At 46.8% G+C, this 17,913-nt stretch overlaps 12 non-coding genes across 12 annotated transcripts; all 12 read left to right on the plus strand.

The window, feature by feature from the left end:
* Nucleotides 1-12,494: 12,494 nt before the first annotated feature.
* On the plus strand, nt 12,495-12,566 carry TRNAQ-CUG (transfer RNA glutamine (anticodon CUG)). Its single transcript has one exon. It is a non-coding gene; the product is annotated as a tRNA-Gln (tRNA).
* Nucleotides 12,567-12,649: 83 nt separating this feature from the next.
* On the plus strand, nt 12,650-12,721 carry TRNAE-CUC (transfer RNA glutamic acid (anticodon CUC)). Its single transcript has one exon. It is a non-coding gene; the product is annotated as a tRNA-Glu (tRNA).
* Nucleotides 12,722-12,732: 11 nt separating this feature from the next.
* TRNAQ-CUG (transfer RNA glutamine (anticodon CUG)) lies at nt 12,733-12,804 on the plus strand. The gene has a single exon. It is a non-coding gene; the product is annotated as a tRNA-Gln (tRNA).
* Nucleotides 12,805-12,887: 83 nt separating this feature from the next.
* On the plus strand, nt 12,888-12,959 carry TRNAE-UUC (transfer RNA glutamic acid (anticodon UUC)). The gene has a single exon. It is a non-coding gene; the product is annotated as a tRNA-Glu (tRNA).
* An 11-nt stretch (nt 12,960-12,970) lies between these two features.
* On the plus strand, nt 12,971-13,042 carry TRNAQ-CUG (transfer RNA glutamine (anticodon CUG)). Its single transcript has one exon. It is a non-coding gene; the product is annotated as a tRNA-Gln (tRNA).
* Nucleotides 13,043-13,125: 83 nt separating this feature from the next.
* Nucleotides 13,126-13,197, plus strand: TRNAE-UUC (transfer RNA glutamic acid (anticodon UUC)). The gene has a single exon. It is a non-coding gene; the product is annotated as a tRNA-Glu (tRNA).
* An 11-nt stretch (nt 13,198-13,208) lies between these two features.
* On the plus strand, nt 13,209-13,280 carry TRNAQ-CUG (transfer RNA glutamine (anticodon CUG)). The gene has a single exon. It is a non-coding gene; the product is annotated as a tRNA-Gln (tRNA).
* Nucleotides 13,281-13,446: 166 nt separating this feature from the next.
* Nucleotides 13,447-13,518, plus strand: TRNAQ-CUG (transfer RNA glutamine (anticodon CUG)). The gene has a single exon. It is a non-coding gene; the product is annotated as a tRNA-Gln (tRNA).
* Nucleotides 13,519-13,601: 83 nt separating this feature from the next.
* TRNAE-CUC (transfer RNA glutamic acid (anticodon CUC)) lies at nt 13,602-13,673 on the plus strand. The gene has a single exon. It is a non-coding gene; the product is annotated as a tRNA-Glu (tRNA).
* An 11-nt stretch (nt 13,674-13,684) lies between these two features.
* TRNAQ-CUG (transfer RNA glutamine (anticodon CUG)) lies at nt 13,685-13,756 on the plus strand. The gene has a single exon. It is a non-coding gene; the product is annotated as a tRNA-Gln (tRNA).
* An 83-nt stretch (nt 13,757-13,839) lies between these two features.
* Nucleotides 13,840-13,911, plus strand: TRNAE-CUC (transfer RNA glutamic acid (anticodon CUC)). The gene has a single exon. It is a non-coding gene; the product is annotated as a tRNA-Glu (tRNA).
* A 3,929-nt stretch (nt 13,912-17,840) lies between these two features.
* Nucleotides 17,841-17,912, plus strand: TRNAQ-CUG (transfer RNA glutamine (anticodon CUG)). Its single transcript has one exon. It is a non-coding gene; the product is annotated as a tRNA-Gln (tRNA).
* Nucleotide 17,913: the final 1 nt, after the last annotated feature.

Consider the following 17,913-nt stretch of genomic DNA (forward strand, 5'->3'; position numbering starts at 1 on the left):
CTAAAAGTAGGGCGTGATGCGGTCGAGGGTGGCACTGGCTTTAGCTCGGCTGGATCGAGAAAGAGATTGGAACCGAGAAGCTTTTGTGGGAATACGGAAGTGAGACTTCTGTAGACATTACACTGTCCTGACTAGCCAAGGCTGCGCAAGACTGCCCGGGAGTGCCCGAGATTCTACGTAAGTCAACGCCGATTGGTTGAAAGCAGCACCTCGGGCACTAGTGCGCAGTCCGGAACGGCTAATCTAGGAAACCCATTGTGACGTCATGTCAGTGTCATGCAGTGAGTAGAACACCGTTAGGCCTCACACTCACTCCGGCAACGGCTGAAATGGCCTAAAGATTCATTTTTTTTTCTTCTTTCTTAACAGACGGTATACATGTTCTGCCCGCGGGAGTGTCGTACTTCTGTTGTTGGGCTTTCAAACAGATTAACTTAAGTATAGCTGTAGAAGGCGTGTTGTACGGCAGGACTTAGAGGCGGATCCGCAGTGATCGCGTGACTCTTTAGATTTATTTTTTACTTGCTCCTTTCTTTCCCTGAACGAACTCATGTTGTGCTTAGAGGTTACTAGACCTAGTAAGTAAAATGGCGAACAAAAAGCTGTGCGAACACCATATCCTCTCTTTTCTGATGACTAAGAAGCCAATGTGCACCGAAGCTTGTACAACGTTGCAGTGACGACAGATGACCTTGGTGCTGACCTTGCTAACGCAGCGTTTGGTCGGCTGCGCGTTGCCGGTGTTCGTACTTTCCTTACTTTCTGTTCTTTCTTTTTCACTATTCTGAACCGGCTATAAACAACCAGTGCACTTCTACGCGTTCAGTTGCTTTTAATTTTAGCATTCGAAGAGTTTGATGAAGAATTGTCTGTTTGCGTGCGACTTCGTGATGCTATACAAATGAAGCAGCTAGATGCTAGAAAACACACTTACAGAATGACGCAGCAAAACAGAGTCGCACCATTAACTCGGTTGACGGAACCCTCGCGTGTCTGTGTCTTCTCTTACGTGTATTGTGCTTGATCAGATATAAAATGTGGAAACATTAGCAAGGTAAGCACGATACCGAATTGAATTCTGGGCTTTTATACGTGCCAAAGCCACGGTTTGATTATGAGGCACGCCGTAGTGGGACCAGACTCCGGATTAATTTTGACCGCCAGGGGATGTTTAACGTTCCCCCAATCAAGAGTTACTGTATATGCTACCATAGTGGTAGCATATACAGTAACTCTACCCCAATCCACGGGTCAGGGGCGTTCTTGCATTGGATCAGTCATCGTCGACTGTGAGCATATAAACATGGGCCAGTCGGTCAGCGTCGTCACTGCAACGCTTTCTCAACCGACACTTGTCGTCGCGGATTTTCTTCCGTGCTCGTTCTGACACATCCCGTGCGGAAAGAACCTAGGACCAAATCGATCAGTTTTGCCGTATTGCCGCGTACCTCCTTTAGCGTGCCAACGAGACGTCTTCAAGTCAAGGACCAACCTAACCAGTTTACCGCCTCCATGGCACATTCCGAAAACTCTCTCCGTAAAGGTTTGATGTGAGCCCGGAGATTTGTATCTTAATTATGTGCTCGTTCGATGTTCGTCAATGGTTGTGTGCGTGGCTTTCTCCCTCTATCTATCTATCTCTCTTTCCCTACAGAACAGTATTGTGAACATTGCTTAACGAAATGCTTGAACCGTTGAAAAGTGTCTTTCACTCTTTTGCTGGACAGGAACACAACACTGGGCGAAAGAAATAAAATGAAATCGATGGCAGGTTGTCAGCTCGACGCTCACGTGCTGCCGTTGGCAGCCGCTCAAGCGACATTTGGCGATGCAAGAGCTTATTCGAACTGATACTGAGGTGTGCGACCCATGGCCCATGGAAGTGTGCATGTTATGAGATTGCGTCACATCGAAGCGCCCGCGCCGGTAGATAAAAGGAGCAGGGCATACACATCGTAAGAACACTCTGTCACACTTCGCTTTAGGACAAGCCCTGAAAAAAAAAAGATACCACCGCCAGCGTTGCCACTTAGGCATTCGCCTGCCGGTGACAGGTTTATCGTTTGTCTTTCAAAAGTTGCCGAACCTCTGCGCTAGAGTCGAAGTGTGCCTGTGAAGGCGTCGTATATGTGAGAGTGGAGGCGCGAGATAAACGTGAAGTCAAGGAGGTTAACCGCGAACATGACCTCCGAGAAGGGCTACGCGCGGAGGCTGTCCGTGCGTTTTCCGATCTCGGAGGCCGTGTCAAGAATGTGCGTTTCGGCCACCCAACCTTGCGCTAAAGTCACGTTGCGCATGAGAAAACCTCGTATATGTGGGAATGCACGCGCTAGAAAGACGTGGAGGCAAGGAGGTTAACCTTGAACATGGCCTCCGAGAACGGCTACTCGCGAAGACTTTCCGCGCTCTTCGCAATCTCTGAGGCCATGTCAGGAATAGGCGTTTCGGCTACCTTACCCAGAAGGAAGGGTAAACGAGGCAGAAAGAAAAAAAAAATGCTTAGACTGCGGTTGCTCCCACTGCGAAGCACGTGTTGACGTTCACTTAAGCTGGTCGCACAATTCGCCAGTCTTCAATTGGCTCCGCACAACTGTGCAAAAAACACGGTGGTGGTCTGGTGTCTTTCTAACGTACTTCTTGGCTAGATGGTATGCGTGAAGCTGCTACTGAGTGACTGAATGCGCATGGCAAGCGGCAGGCTGGCATCTGTAAACACTCAGGCTCAAAACTGTGAAGCCATTTTGGAATTTCTTTACGCTATGTTCCAGAAAATTTCATTTCCGTTTCATTCTCTTTTCTTTCTTTTTTTTCTCGTTCGGTCTGTGTTCCTGTCCAGCAAGCGGCAATCGAAGCGCGCCCCACTAGATATTCCCGTTTCAAGCTCGGGCACTATACCCGCGGAAACGCTCTACATCGCTGTTTATGGCTTGCGTATACGGGTCGTGCTTGCCAGAGTTCGAGCACTGATTGTGCGCTTTACTCACAAAGGGTCAGAAACACTTCAAAATAAATGTTTAAGTTAGATTCGTAGACGATGTGGTTGTAATACCAAAAAGGTTAGCCTTACTCGAACACCCACCCGCCTTTCGTCTTCTTGTTTCTCTTTTTTTTTTTTTTTGTTCTTTGCTTACCACGCCAAGCGAGAAACAATCTAAAAGACCGAAATCCGGGCCGTGAAGCCATTCGTTCTTTTGCATCCCTCACCAACTACCCGTGACGTCATTAATTTCGACAGCGCCTTTTCGAGGTTATAATTTGATACGAATGAAGCACGAACGCCTCACGTTCGAAACTACCAATGACTCAGACTAGGAGCTCCTCGGGACTTTTTTTTTTTAATGCTGGGCGCAGGCAGCCCAGAAAAATACGTCAAAACCACCCTCAAGTTTGTAGCGCAGCATTGACGTCTCTCCGATCGTGAAATGTCAGAATAATAGCTCGGCGATCGTGTTTCTCTCTAAATAGTCGACCCATTTCAGCCGAGGAAGTGCAGATAGATGTTTGAAAGAATACTATATAGCTATCTAAACGGATTAAGTGCTACTTTTTTTCTTTGCGTCCTCTTCAAGCTCGCAATTTGCGATTCCTGTGCCCGATTTTCGGGCCATACGCTACACATCATGCTTCCATCTCGTGTCGGGCGGTTTCCTTCTTTACAGAAGTGCTTCTCCTCTAGCGGAGCTGCTATTCAAGCTTAGATAATTTCAAGTCCGGCCATTTTTTAACTCTTAATCCTTACAGGCTAATCGTACAAGACATGCGCTTCCAAGGGGTAGTTTTATTCAGTCGCGTATCACGTCGTCCCCAGCTATCCGCTGACTCGGGCCACGACTCCAGCACTATAGCTTCCAAGCATCGTCATCATCATTCTGCACACATCGGTCGCTTGCAACGTTTACTTACAAGTTCAGGATCTAGAGCTGTCGTCACGTGATAATCTCTATACAAAGCGACGGGTTTGGACGCGTCATTACAGCGGTTGCCAGTGGCACGGATGAGATCTCGAGCCAAATCGACCACTCTTGTACGCGCATTTCGTATCGCCATTGATAGTGAAACGTGCAAACCTCGCGCTTAAACAGCGCATTAAACAAATTGGAACGAGAAATACGAATCCGTGTTCTTGTACAACGTGATCATTTTTAAGTTTTGCGAAATTTACAGAAATCGCCTGTGTAAGATGACGTGATTCTTTTCCTGGAGCTATATTATTCGAATAGGTGGACATTAGTAGCACGAGAAATCGAAACGTACATTCAATTAATTTAAGAAATGCTTATTAACTTCTTAATTGATACCTTGCGGTACATATTGCAAGTTACGAATTGTAGCCGGTGAGCTTGCAAAACGTATTCACTTGAAATAAATTTCCAACATGGCGCCAGTTTCGAATCTATATTATTTCCCAACATATGGCACGAAACACATGGGCGTTTCAGTTGCTTCTGTGCTTCAATGCATAAAACGATGTTCTACTGAAAAAGTAACTGGAACAGCATTGCATTTTTACGGCGAGTTCGATGCCGAATATCTCCAAACTAGCGTCATTCTGGAAATTCGTTCCAAGTGGATACGCCTTCCAAGCTTGCCGGCTACAATTCGTGAATTACAATATGTGCCTTAAAGTAAATAATTGAAAAGATAATTGGTATATTTTTGTTAATTAGTTGAATATGTGTTTCTATTTCTCGTGCAAATAATGTCCACCTCTGAATAATCCAGCTCAAGGACTGGAATTAGGTTATCTGCAATATGCTATCAGCGCGATAACGTTCAGGGCCCCGTGTCGCATAAAATCTGGTGTCGGCGCCCGGCTTGGCCGCCGCACGTCTTGTGAGCAAAAATTGTGTATATTCTATACGGCACTAAAGTTCTTCTATCACTAGAGTTGCTCACACCGTGTCTTACGTTCTTTAGAAAGTTATTCCTCGGAATTTTCAGAACGACAGCCCACAAACAAATGTCACGAAACAAAACACCGACAGCGCATGCACATTATGTTAAATCTTCTGGGACTGAAATATTAAACGTGCGAAACCATAACCGAAGATGCGCCCACGGAAGAGGCCGCGTTTCTTCCAAAAAGCTCGCCTTAATGCATAGCGTTCGCCGCCAGCGCTTGCCGGTGAACATTACGGTTACATAAGCTGCAGTTGCCGAGAAGCGTGAGAAGCTAGCGAGGGATAATTGAATACTATCGTGTTCCGCTCTTAAAGGTGAGGCTTATGGGTCCTCCGATTTTTTAAAGTGAAAGCTCTACTACGACATGTCTCGCAAGGTCATTCATTGCGTCGCAATGACCTTGAGCCGCCGGAGCGCAAGTGTGACAGGTGTGACGTCACGGCACGTGATCCGCTGCAGAGAGGCGCAGCAGCTGCGTTCGCTCGGAGCCTCGCCGCTGCGGTGCCACGTGACTAGGCGAGGGTGTTACGGCGGCTTCGCCGCCGCTTGGTCGCTCGCAAGCGACAGGCTGAATCCAATCGTCCGGCAGATATAGCTAGACGGCATGCTGCGTAATCTCAGGCAAAAGGCAAAGTTGCCGACTTAAAAACTCCGGAGCAAATGAAGGCCAGATTAGCACGTTATCGATAAGCTTACCAAGCGCGGAAGCGTGCCAAGATCGACGCTACAGCAACCGCCGCCGTCGTTCAGCAACACGAACAACAAGGAGAAGGAGACGAAGCCGTACATACAAGCGACGGCACCCGCAACGAACGTTTGACAAACCGTAGCTTTCGGCTGGTATCAAGATCGACTGCGACGGTAGGTTTCACTGCCATTTCAGGGACAACGCTTCGGCAGCGTATGTAACGTGTGTGAAAGACTGTGGCCTAACTTTAATGAAACACTATGTGCATAGTCCTTGCAAAAACATGCCAACTAGACCTTTCGCTCGTGATAACTGGGTATACAAGAGTTAAGCCTCAGCTAATTTTTTTCTTAAATTCATAAAACTTAAAAATGATCACCCTGTATAAGGCACACAGTATGCTTCCGTGAGGAGCTGTGCAACAGGTCGCTAACGTTCGCGTTCAAAAAAATCCTGGTATATCATGTTGCTGCAACGGCACGATTTGTGGTCAACTATATGTCCTTCATAACCATAGGCCGTTCTTTTTCTCAGTGTACAATTTCCACGCATATGTCTTACTACGAGAGTATGCACCGACGACTGGAATAAACTGATACTCGAACCATAGCCTCCGAGATTGGGAGGCGCGCTGACAGCGCGGGCCGTTCGATCTCGGAGGTTATCGACTGTTAACTGTAACTATTAACTGGAAAGACGTGCGACCACCGTGTGGTAGCGTTTCTACAACTGAGAAAAACGTGTTTCAGTACCCGTTTCAGCATCCAGCTGCGTTTGCTGCAATCCACACTGCCTCGCAATATGCTAATCACTTTTTTTCCGTTCTGCCCCTCGATCGTTACGCGATTTTTTGGGCTTTCTTCGTCCTGCAGTGGCCACCGTGTAGCAGTTCACTATTACAGCGGTGGCAGTGGGGTTTAAGTGGGATCATGACGATGACAATGTCACGCTGGAGCATTGAATGACAACCGGTGACAACAAAGGAGGGAACGCCTAGATTGCGCGGAAGAGCAACTACACGTCCCACCGGGACGTCTACTTTGGGAATCTTAAGTTACGCCGAAGGCTTAGCAATTTACGTCGTATCGCCAGCGATAGACATTTGCCTATACAGAGTGCTAGGAGTGGCAAAAAAAGAAAGATGTGATTATTGTTACGTTGTACACATGCTGATGTTTCACTTTCATAGTGCAGAGAATGCTTTGGGTGCGTGTACAGTTTGTGTCGTCTTCGTCGGCTTCTTCGCGGGAAAGCTCCAGCTACGGCGACGTCGGTGGTGTTTCGTCTGAGCCAGCCTGTCCAACGTGTGTCTGTGTGCGCCTGTGCCATTTCGTCGTCGTCCTCGTCTGGATTCGTCCGCGTCGCGTTTCTGGTCTCGTTTTTTTTCTTCCAAAGGCTGTTTCCAGTCGTTCACGTGTAAATAAAGCGATCCTCGCTGTTACATTAAAGCATGTCATGATCACGTCTCCTGTGTCGCATTACTCCTCGATCGTAACCCGCCGTCCCGTCGCTTGTATACGATCGTTACCACCTACACAAATCGCGTGACTGCGTATGTGCTGCCGCCTTCAAAGGTTTACGAAAAGCGGAATTTAAAAAACTTTTTTTTAATTTGCTTAGTGGCTATAGGAGATGGTGGTGCCATCAAGCGGTGCCGGCTACCACATTTGACATAGAACGAGTATATATTCAAAATTTTGCCATTTTCTCCCGAAGGGCATCGACAGCCACAAGGTTTAGCGTCGCGCTAGAACTCAGTATTTTCCAAATATACGAGGGTGTGACATGTTGGCCGCGACGCACTACGCAAGGCGAAAGAGCGGCCTGGCGTCTCGCAGCGCTGTCGTCTTCAGATGTGCCGCCAGTGGTGTTGCACACGTTGCGCTTGCGAAGTTAGCCACGCCCAGAGAAATTTGTAACGTCAGCCTGAAGTTTACTGCCCGTTCCACTCTGACCGGCGCGTATACACACAGCAGGGTCCCTGTAACGCAAAACCATTCCAATCTGTTTTTATTGCAATATCCCGACGGCAAACATAGGTAGTCACCGACGCAAGGATCGGGCTGTAACCCGCAGCGTTTGAAGAGCCCAATTAAACGTGCGGCTCGTTTATAGGTCACTTTTTTTGCTTTCAAAGCGAATAGCATTGCCTAGATGGAGCAGCTGACACGAGGCGAGGAGCACGCTCAAGAAGAGAAGGCTTCGATGGGGCCGAGCCTGCACAGTAGAAGTGGATAACCCGATGAGTTTGGTGCCGGCGTCTGCGATTGGTCCGCTTCCCCTTGCTTAGCGTGCAGTGGCTGGTCGAAAATCGCGGCGGCGGGCAACGGAAGTATAAAAATGTCGCTAAAACGGATTCTCAGAAAATAATGTGTTGGTCCTCTTCCCCTCGCTTAGCTTGCGGTGGCTGGTCGGAAATCGCGGTCGCGTGCAACGGAAGGATAAAATGTTGCTAAAACGGATCCTCGGCAAACAACGTGTTGGTCCTCTTCCCCTCGCTTAGCTTGCGGTGGCTGGTCGAAAATCGCGGCGGCGTGCAACGGAAGCATAAAAATGTCGCTAAAACGGATTCTCAGAAAATAATGTGTTGGTCCGCTTCCCCTTGTTTAGCGTGCAGTGGCTGGTAGAAAATCGCGGCGGAGGTCAACGGAAGTATAAAAATGTCGCTAAAACGGATTCTCAGAAAATAATGTGTTGGTCCGCTTCCCTCGCTTAGCTTGCGGTGGCTGGTCGAAAATTGCGGTCACGTGTAACGGAAGGATAAAATGTTGCTAAAACGCATCCTTAGCAAAGAACGTGTTGGTGCGCTTCCCCACGCTTTGCGGTGGCTAGTCGAAAATCGCGGCGGCATGCAACGGAAGTATAAAATGTCGCTTAAACGGATTCTCAGAAAATGTGTTGGTCCGCTTCCCCTTGCTTAGCTTGCGGTGGCTGGTCTAAAATGGCGGTTGCGTGCAACGGAAGGATAAAATGTTGCTAAAACGGGTCCTCGGCAAACAACGTGTTGGTCCGCTTCCCCTCGCTTAGCTCTCGGTGGCTGGTCGAAAATCGCGATCGCGTGCAACGGAAGTATAAAAATGTCGCTAAAACGTATTCTCATAAAATAATGTGTTGGTCCGCTTTCCCTCGCTTAGCTTGCGGTGGCTGGTCGAAAATCGCGGTCGCCTGCAACGGAAAGATATGTCGCTAAAACGCATTCTCAGCAGAGGAGTTCCCACAGCAACGTCGTATATGTGCCGAAAAGGCTCGATAACGTTATACTGCCACGACAAATTGTTTATTATACGCAAATCAAGCTTCCTGGCAGCTCTGACTTGGCAGTGCCAGAGCGATCGGGGGCAGCCTTCTATTCTTTTCGGATCGGAGCAATGCCCGGCTATTATTGAGGAAAAAAATTCAGTTTTGTTCGGCATATTAATGCATCTTTAACACGTATACGTCACTTTGACGTGGTCAGTTTTCGCGGTTTTGTGACGTTGCGTGACAGACAAAAGCGGTCGCATTCCGCAAACGCACTTGACCAATAGCAGAGGGCTAATGGCGAAAAAGGCGACTAATCAGGAATAAATATTTTTCTTTGGTTTGGTCTAATCATGCATTATAGGTGTGCACATATATTATAAAATGGGGTTGTTTTCGCGGTTTTCGTGATGTCGCCTGAAAGTCAAGCGAAGTGGGGGTGGCCCAAAATTTTTTTCGGCCAATCGTGGAAGCCTTATTGCACAATTGGAATAGAAAAGTTTGGAATAGCTTTAGGTTTTAGCGCCCCAGGTCAGCAGGAACACTGTAGGGCTCCCAGCCTCAAGTTTGTGTATAGACGCTAGCACCACAACCTCGCCCTAGCGGGGACGGCTTCACCTTGTATTGGGTCACCGGCACCGTGAAGTGTTCGCGATCCTCGCGAAGCCCGCGTTTCGCGTGGTTCGGCGGTCGGGTAGCCAAGGAGGTCGGTACTGTAGCGTGGTGAACTTCCACCGCAGTAACAAAAAAACACCCGGGCCCGCAGCCTCCTGTCGAGTTCTACAGTTTCCCGGGTAAGTAGCATGAAAAAGTAATGCATCGAGGCAAGGATAACGGTGGTCCTCAGAATCAAGTAAGTCGGAATGCAAAGGTTTGTCGTTTTACTTAATGTTTGCCGTTATTCGTGGTAGCGTTTGTTGCTTCGCCTTCTAGCTTAGGCATGAAAGTTTGCTCGTGGCGACGGGAATATCGCTCGACGGGCTGTGGGTGACGCATTGAGCGTCGGCCGATTTGCGCCTGCGACGCAGATTGCGCTTTCTCGTGTTGGACAGCGCGCGCTAAAGCGGCGACATTTGTGCTGTAGCAAATTGCAAGCAGCTCAACACTAACACAGCCAGGTGATTAATTAGCCCATTTGTCAAAGTCATAACGAACGGTAGCATCTTGACTCTGAGAGTTGCGTTGCGAGAGATCAGCGCTCCGTTTAAATCGCTGTGGCTCTCACTCGTTCTTCAATACTGGTGCAACACGGGCACTTTCGATCGCGGTCAAGCGGATCAAAATTTTCGATCACGATCAAGAATGGCGTTGCACCGCCGAACAATCCGAATCGAGCTGGTTGAGCTCGCCCAGAATTCTGGTGCAGACGACTGCGATCGCGATCTATTGGATCCGGATCGTGCAATATCGCGGTCTAAACTGCCCGTGTACCCGACACGGATTGGACTCGACAGCGCCCCAAGTGCCTGAGTGACAGTTGTAAAAGTTCATCATCGGTTATTTAGACACCTCGGGAACGTCACAGTCGCGTAGCGCGACGCGATGGTAAAATCGTCTCCCTTATTTGTCAGGAGGTCTCCCACGCGAGTTTTCTCGCTCTTTGTTTCAGGCTAAACCCTTAAATCTCTGTTTCAAGGTCGCGTTGTGAGGTACAGAAATTATCACGTCACCCAAGGAAGGCCACAAGCGAACCAAAGCATGTCTAGCCGTGTATAAAAGATGATTAATGTATGGCCAAGGCGATTTATTTCTTATTTGTGAGACCTTCAAAATACATAGTTGTACATTTCAGAGGGAAGGGGGGAGAATACATTCCAAGAGTAAAAAATACAGGATTATTTATAAGAATTCACAGTGCAGGGAACAATAGAGATATGAAAAAAACTAGCAATGTATCTATAACAACGTTAATTAATGATTGATTACTGGTTGAATTAGGGTGGATAAAGGTGCATTAAGGAAGAATGAGGTGGTTGTAGTCGATTAAGGTGGATGAATGAAGATTAAGGTGGAATAAGGAGGAGTATAGTGCGTTAATGTGGATTCAGGTGAACTACAGTAGGCTCTACAAGACTTTCTCCTTCATGTCTCTTAGGCGATAGCTAAGGACACCTGGGAACTTTTTTTTAGTCCCTTTGCCTCTTTCCTCGGTTTTCGACATGCAGTGATATCGCATCGCGCCACACGCTGCATCTGTGCGAAGCCGTCGCACCTGTCGACGCTCAGTGTTGCCATCCAATGGAGGCTACCTCGTCACAACAGCAGTAGGGCCAACACCCCCTAGAGTTGGTAGTGCTCGCTTGTCTTCTCCCTTTCTTGCACAACCTGCCCGGAAATATGTAGAACTTCGTGGGCTGGCGTCCGCGTTCGGGGTTTCGAGGCCGTTGGGGTACTGAACACGAGGTCAGCTCATATAAATGCACTAAATACTGTTCGCAACAGTGTTAATATGAAAAGACACTTGAACGTATAGTCTACTATACTCTAAACAAATAAAACATGAAGTCAGGTCGCAGAACGGCATATAAATTCAGGCTAAGAATGAAAAAAAAGAAGACTAAATAAAGTCCAACGCAGAACGGACATCTCGCATCGAACTGTACAAGTGTGTAATCGATTATTCTCACATTATCTATCGAGAAATTTCTGGGGGGTCGCTAGAGCTCGCCTTTGTAATATATATTATGACCAACAGGCTGAACCTTCTTTGAATCTCCGGGTAGTTTGTGATCATAGCCTGTAAAACCGTGCCACAATAAGTTGTTCTCATACGTCAGCGTAGTAGAGTTTTACTCGTATTTAAACTATAATATTTACATTGTAGATTATCATACAGCAAGGCATAGTACAATACTGAAAAAGAATTCTTGTTGTCATATAAATGAAACAAAATTATTAAGAAGAAACAATCAGTTACAATAACAATATCACTCATACAAAATAAGCAAGGTAATAAATCGAGCTAGAAAAAAAATTAAAGGGAGAGATTCATGAGAACAAATTACCTGTATCTTATACAGCTACAAAAAAAAACATGAAAAAGTAAAGAGGGGACACGCGTTTAATATCAATCAGGAGCAACTGCCACCGCTTTAAATATGTAAATCCGACAACCTGTTGGGATTTACATCCTGTGGTATCGCCTAGTACAGGCTGCAAGCCCGTTTTCCCTATTTACGTGAATGAACTTTGAAATGTTGAGAATTATTGTATTCTCTATAAAGAGCAGCACAACAAGGAGAATTACAAGGGAAGGTAACAAGGACATGTGACTGTCTTTTTTTTTTGCGCTACCATCTGTTAGAGGTGCGTCTAACACACCAGGCCATGAAAAACTTTTACTGAATAAGCCTACTCCAGGGTTCTCCTCAAATAATAAATTAATTAATGATAACAGCATCATACCACGAAGTGACATGAAAGATATTCAGGCCATGAATCAAATTTGGCAAACCTGCTTAAACATACAACATCGGAATAAAAACCAGCAACAAAAAAGTGCGTTCTCCAGTGTCATTGATTAGAAACAAGTCAATCAATCACGGCAATATTATAATACAAGAACGCCGGCTGCGTGTTCTGACTGTGAAAACATTAGGCTAGGATACCTGGCTTTCACCCAGGAGGCCCGGGTTCGATTCCCGGCGTCGGAATGTTCCGTCAAGGTCTCATGGTGTAACGGTTAGCACTCTGGACTCTGAATCCAGCGATCCGAGTTCAAATCTCGGTGAGACCTTCTGCTGTTTTTTGCGCTAAATTAAAGCAAATTACACGGCAGCGGCATTGATGGCACCGATTTTTAGCGTCGGACTTCTCCGTTCTGGCGTAGTCTAGTGGCTAGGATACCTAGCTCTCACCCAGGAGGCCCGGGTTCGATTCCTGGCGTCGGAATGTTCCGTCAAGGTCCCATGGTGTAACGGTTAGCACTCTGGACTCTGAATCCAGCGATCCGAGTTCAAATCTCGGTGAGACCTTCTGCTGTTTTTTGCGCTAAATTAAAGCAAATTACACAGCAGCGGCATTGATGGCACCGATTTTTAGCGTCGGACTTCTCCGTTCCGGCGTAGTCTAGTGGCTAGGATACCTGGCTTTCACCCAGGAGGCCCGGGTTCGATTCCCGCCGTCGGAATGTTCCGTCAAGGTCTCATGGTGTAACCGTTAGCACTCTGGACTCTGAATCCAGCGATCCGAGTTCAAATCTCGGTGAGACCTTCTGCTGTTTTTTGCGCTAAATTAAAGCAAATTACACAGCAGCGGCATTGATGGCACCGATTTTTAGCGTCGGACTTCTCCGTTCCGGCGTAGTCTAGTGGCTAGGATACCTGGCTTTCACCCAGGAGGCCCGGGTTCGATTCCCGGCGTCGGAATGTTTCGGGAAGGTCTCATGGTGTAACGGTTAGCACTCTGGACTCTGAATCCAGCGATCCGAGTTCAAATCTCGGTGAGACCTTCTGCTGTTTTTTGCGCTAAATTAAAGCAAATTACACAGCAGCGGCATTGATGGCATCGATTTTTAGCGTCGGACTTCTCCGTTCCGGCGTGGTCTAGTGGCTAGGATACCTCACTCTCACCCAGGAGGCCCGGGTTCGATTGCCGGCGTCGGAATGTTTCGTCAAGGTCTCATGGTGTAACGGTTAGCACTCTGGACTCTGAATCCAGCGATCCGAGTTCAAATCTCGGTGAGACCTTCTGCTGTTTTTTGCGCTAAATTAAAGCAAATTACACAGCAGCGGCATTGATGGCACCGATTTTTAGCGTCAGACTTCTCCGTTCCGGCGTAGTCTAGTGGCTAGGATACCTGGCTCTCACCCAGGAGGCCCGGGTTCGATTCCCGGCGTCGGAATGTTTCGTCAAGGTCTCATGGTGTAACGGTTAGCACTCTGGACTCTGAATCCAGCGATCCGAGTTCAAATCTCGGTGAGACCTTCTGCTGTTTTTTGCGCTAAATTAAAGCAAATTACACAGCAGCGGCATTGATGTCACCGATTTTTAGCGTCTGACTTCTCCGTTCCGGCGTGGTCTAGTGGCTAGGATACCTGGCTCTCACCCAGGAGGCCCGGGTTCGATTCCCGGCGTCGGAATGTTTCGTCAAGGTCTCATGGTGTAACGGTTAGCACTCTGGTGTTCCGCCAGGTGGTCGGCAGACGCCGACCGTCCCACCAGACGGGCGACAGACGCCGACTGTCCCACCAGATAAGCGGACAACGCCGACAGTTCCCCCGCGGTAGCGGGCTGCTCTTCGGTAGGAGGGTCAGTAAGGACTAGGTGCTGCGGAACCTTTAAGTGAATGATGAGTAGCGCATTTGGTAGCGTCATGCCTTCGCCGTATGAGACGGAGCTTATGATGGTGCAGGGATTTGTTTTTTGTAAGTTTGGCGGTCTTTGATTTCCGAAATGTATTGTAGTTTGTGCTTGCTCTTCTCTTTCAATAGCAAATAATCATGGAATAGCAATACGTATTGGCACGCTTAACGTACGAGGGTTAACGGCTAGACGGCGACAAGCACAATTAAGTCGCCTGATGCTGGAAAACGACATAGATATTCTTGCTGTTCAAGAAACTAAAATTGAAAGCGAAGAGCAAACGGACAAAATGGTTCAGGTTTTTAAATCCCGTTACAACACTTGTGTTTGTCATGGAGTAGGTAAGGCCGGTGGCTGTCTTTTATTTTTGCGTAATTCAATAGGTATTGTTGCGCAGAGTGTAATGTCGGCCCAAGATGGGCGATTGGTCCTATGTGATTTCTCTTTCAATAATATTGATTGGCGAATTGTCTTTGTGTACGCTCCAAACAAAATTAGTGATAGGAAATTTTTTTTTAACTTTGTTGAGTCACACCTGACGTGTGAAAGAAATGTTGTTCTTCTTGGTGACTTCAATTGTGTTTGCATGTCCGAAGATAGGGTGCCCAGTAAAATAATACGGGATACAAGTGCGCATCAACTCTGCGCAATCGTGGCAGACTATGATTTAGTAGACGTTGGAAGCATATTAAGCGGTAACAGTGTTGTATTTACTCATTTCCAAGGGCAGAGTCACGCTCGACTAGATCGTTTGTACGTATCAGCAAACCTTGCGCGAACGGTCACTAGCTACGCAGTAAAGCACGTGAGCTTCAGTGATCACAGCCTAGTAACGTGTACATTGGGCACGAAACATAGAGGGTCTCACTTTAACTGGGAACTGTGGAAAATGAACGAAACGATCTTAAGTGATGAATGGTTTGTCAAAACGGTAAAAGGAAAAATTGACGTAATGCAAATAGATGCTACAACAAATTGGGCTGAGCTGTGGGAGCAGTTTAAAATTGAAGTGAAAATGAGTGCGATCGAGAGGGCTTGTGTGATGCGTCATAAAGCTAAACAAAGAGAGAAAGAACTGCAAAGCATGCTCGATTATTTTCTAAACGCGGAGTGCACAATACCGGGATTGTTTTCGAAACAGATTAGAGAAATTAAACGCGAACTTGAAAGGGTGGACGCTCAAATTTACCAAGGAGCCGCGATAAGAGCACGATCCGAGAGGCTGTGGCTGGGAGAGGCGCCAACTAAGCGCGCGCTCAGTGACGAAAAGGGTTACGCATCCAAAAACATAATAAAAGAAATTTGTTTTAACAACACAATGTCAAAAGACCCAGAAGTAATTGAAAAAGATTTCGTTGAACACTACCGAGCGTTGCTCGGTAGGCAGGTGCCCGTAACAGAAGAGTTTGTGAACACCTTTCTAACACTTCTGCCAAAATTACAAGACGAAATAAAAGAGGGACTCGAGAGACCGATCTCTGCGAAAGAAATTACAGAAGCCATAGAAGACTTGGGCAAAGGAAAGGCGCCTGGACCAGACGGCCTAGGAGCAGCTTTCTATAAAACTTTCAAGGCCGAAATAAGCGAGATACTGCACTGTGTAATATCGGAAGCTCATGAAACTAAGCACTTGCCGCCATCATTCAGAAAAAGTCATGTTGTGCTTATACCGAAAACCACCGATACGGTAAAGCTGAAATCTGTCGCTGGATACAGGCCCATAAGTCTTACGAATTCGGATTATAAAATCTACATGAAGGTGCTCGGAAAAAGGATGCAGTCAGTTATTAAATCCATAGTAGGCCCACACCAAACATGCGGTATCAGGAATACAACAATATTGTCGAATATTCACATCGCTAGGAGTATATTGGAATGCTGTGATGCGAACCTCGAATGTGTAGCAATGGTTCAGTTAGACCTAGAAAAAGCTTTTGACAGGGTTGCTCACAGCATACTTCTTGCCCTGCTAAAACACATTAATGTAGGCGAAGTGATTCAGGACGGAGTAGCCATGGCTTATGAGAACTGTTCCGCTCACCTAATAATCAATAAAAGACTCAGCGAAAATATACCAGTATTATCCAGTGTGCGCCAGGGGTGCCCTTTGTCGCCCTTACTTTTTGCGATTTTTCTTGAACCTTTCTGTTTGAAGGTACGAGAAAACGAAAACATTGTCTTTTAACTCAGGAAGTAAAAATACCAGCTTACGCAGATGACATCGCACTTTTTTGCATTGACCAAGAGAGCATTCGGGAGGCAGTCAAGGATGCAAGAAAGTTTTGCAGTCTAACGGGGAGTGCCATAAGCTGGCCAAAAAGCTTAGGCTTCTGGCACGGTGAATGGGACAGCCGGCCTGCAGTGTTAGAAACAGTACCGTTCACAGATACGCCAACCAGTCATCTTGGTGTTCCTTTGGAATACTATCGCGATACCACGACGCAATGGACTGAACAAACTGAGCGGGCTAAAGCACAAACAACGAAGTGGGGAGGCAAGAATCTGTCAATATTCACGAGAGCCACTGTCTGCAATTTATTTCTTGTCGCTAAAGTGTTTTATATGTTGCAAGCTTTATGTATATCCCGAGTGTGTGTACAAAAGTTGCACAGGGTTTTTGCTATGTTCGTGTGGGGATCAGGATGGGAGCGCACGAGTCGTCTGAATCTGTTTCACGCTGTGCAGAAAGGAGGGCTGGGTTTGTCGCATTTATTTTTGAAACAAGTAGTGTCGCGTTTCATGTTCTTGCGCGACGAAAGCGATTGTTTTTTGCTGTGCGTTATCCAGACGCGATTAGGTGACGCACTGCCAGAATATGTTGTGACGTCGTATGGCATACGTCAAGTGGTTGTCCGAGGTTTTTTGTTTGAAGTGATAAGCTCTTTCCGTTTTCTAAAAGTACACTTTTCTTTGGAATACCTGATCACAGTCGCAAGAAAGCGATTATACCGAGATTTAGTTAATATCATGTGTCCAGTACCAATATACCGTGCAGTATATGCACTGGGGCGTGAGCAGAATGTCTTAAAAAGAGTTAAGAAAATGCCTGTAAGAGCAACAACAAAAACTTTTTTTTTCATGCTACACACTGGCACGCTTCCTGTCAAGCCATGGCTGCAGGAGAAGGGGATCTTTGTACCCTGGAGTGTGAATTGCCAGATATGTCAGAAACCGGAGACAATGGAGCATATTTTTCTGGAGTGCAGGGACTCAGTCTTCCTTTGGGACATTCTACAAAGGACACTAAAAAAAGAATTTCCTTTAACACCTTTTGGAATCCGTTTTTTACCGTTTGAAGAGACAGAAGGCGTGCCATGTGATATGGTGATGTTACTCTGCATGCACAGCGTCTGGAAAACACGAATGGCGGTGCGTAATGAGGATGTTGACGCAAAACCGGCCAAAGAATATTTTGTTGAAAATGTATTGTACATTCGCGAAGCGTTTAAAGCGCTCGGCGAACCACCTGAGTGGTTAACAGCATTTGAACAGCTTGCAAACATTCAGCCTTTTTAAACCAAAATTAAACGACAAGGTACACCCGCACATTGAACTGTCTTTTTTGTTTTGTAATCGCAGCGGAGAATAGCTGTGAATCGTGTATCTGTTATAAAACAGGCAATAAAGAAAAAAAATAGTGGCTAGGATACCTGGCTCTCACCCAGGAGGCCCGGGTTCGATTCCCGGCGTCGGAATGTTTCGTCAAGGTCTCATGGTGTAACGGTTAGCACTCTGGACTCTGAATCCAGCGATCCGAGTTCAAATCTCGGTGAGACCTT

Source organism: Dermacentor variabilis, chromosome 7, assembly GCF_050947875.1.
Source record: "Dermacentor variabilis isolate Ectoservices chromosome 7, ASM5094787v1, whole genome shotgun sequence".
In the NCBI taxonomy this organism is placed as follows: domain Eukaryota; kingdom Metazoa; phylum Arthropoda; class Arachnida; order Ixodida; family Ixodidae; genus Dermacentor; species Dermacentor variabilis.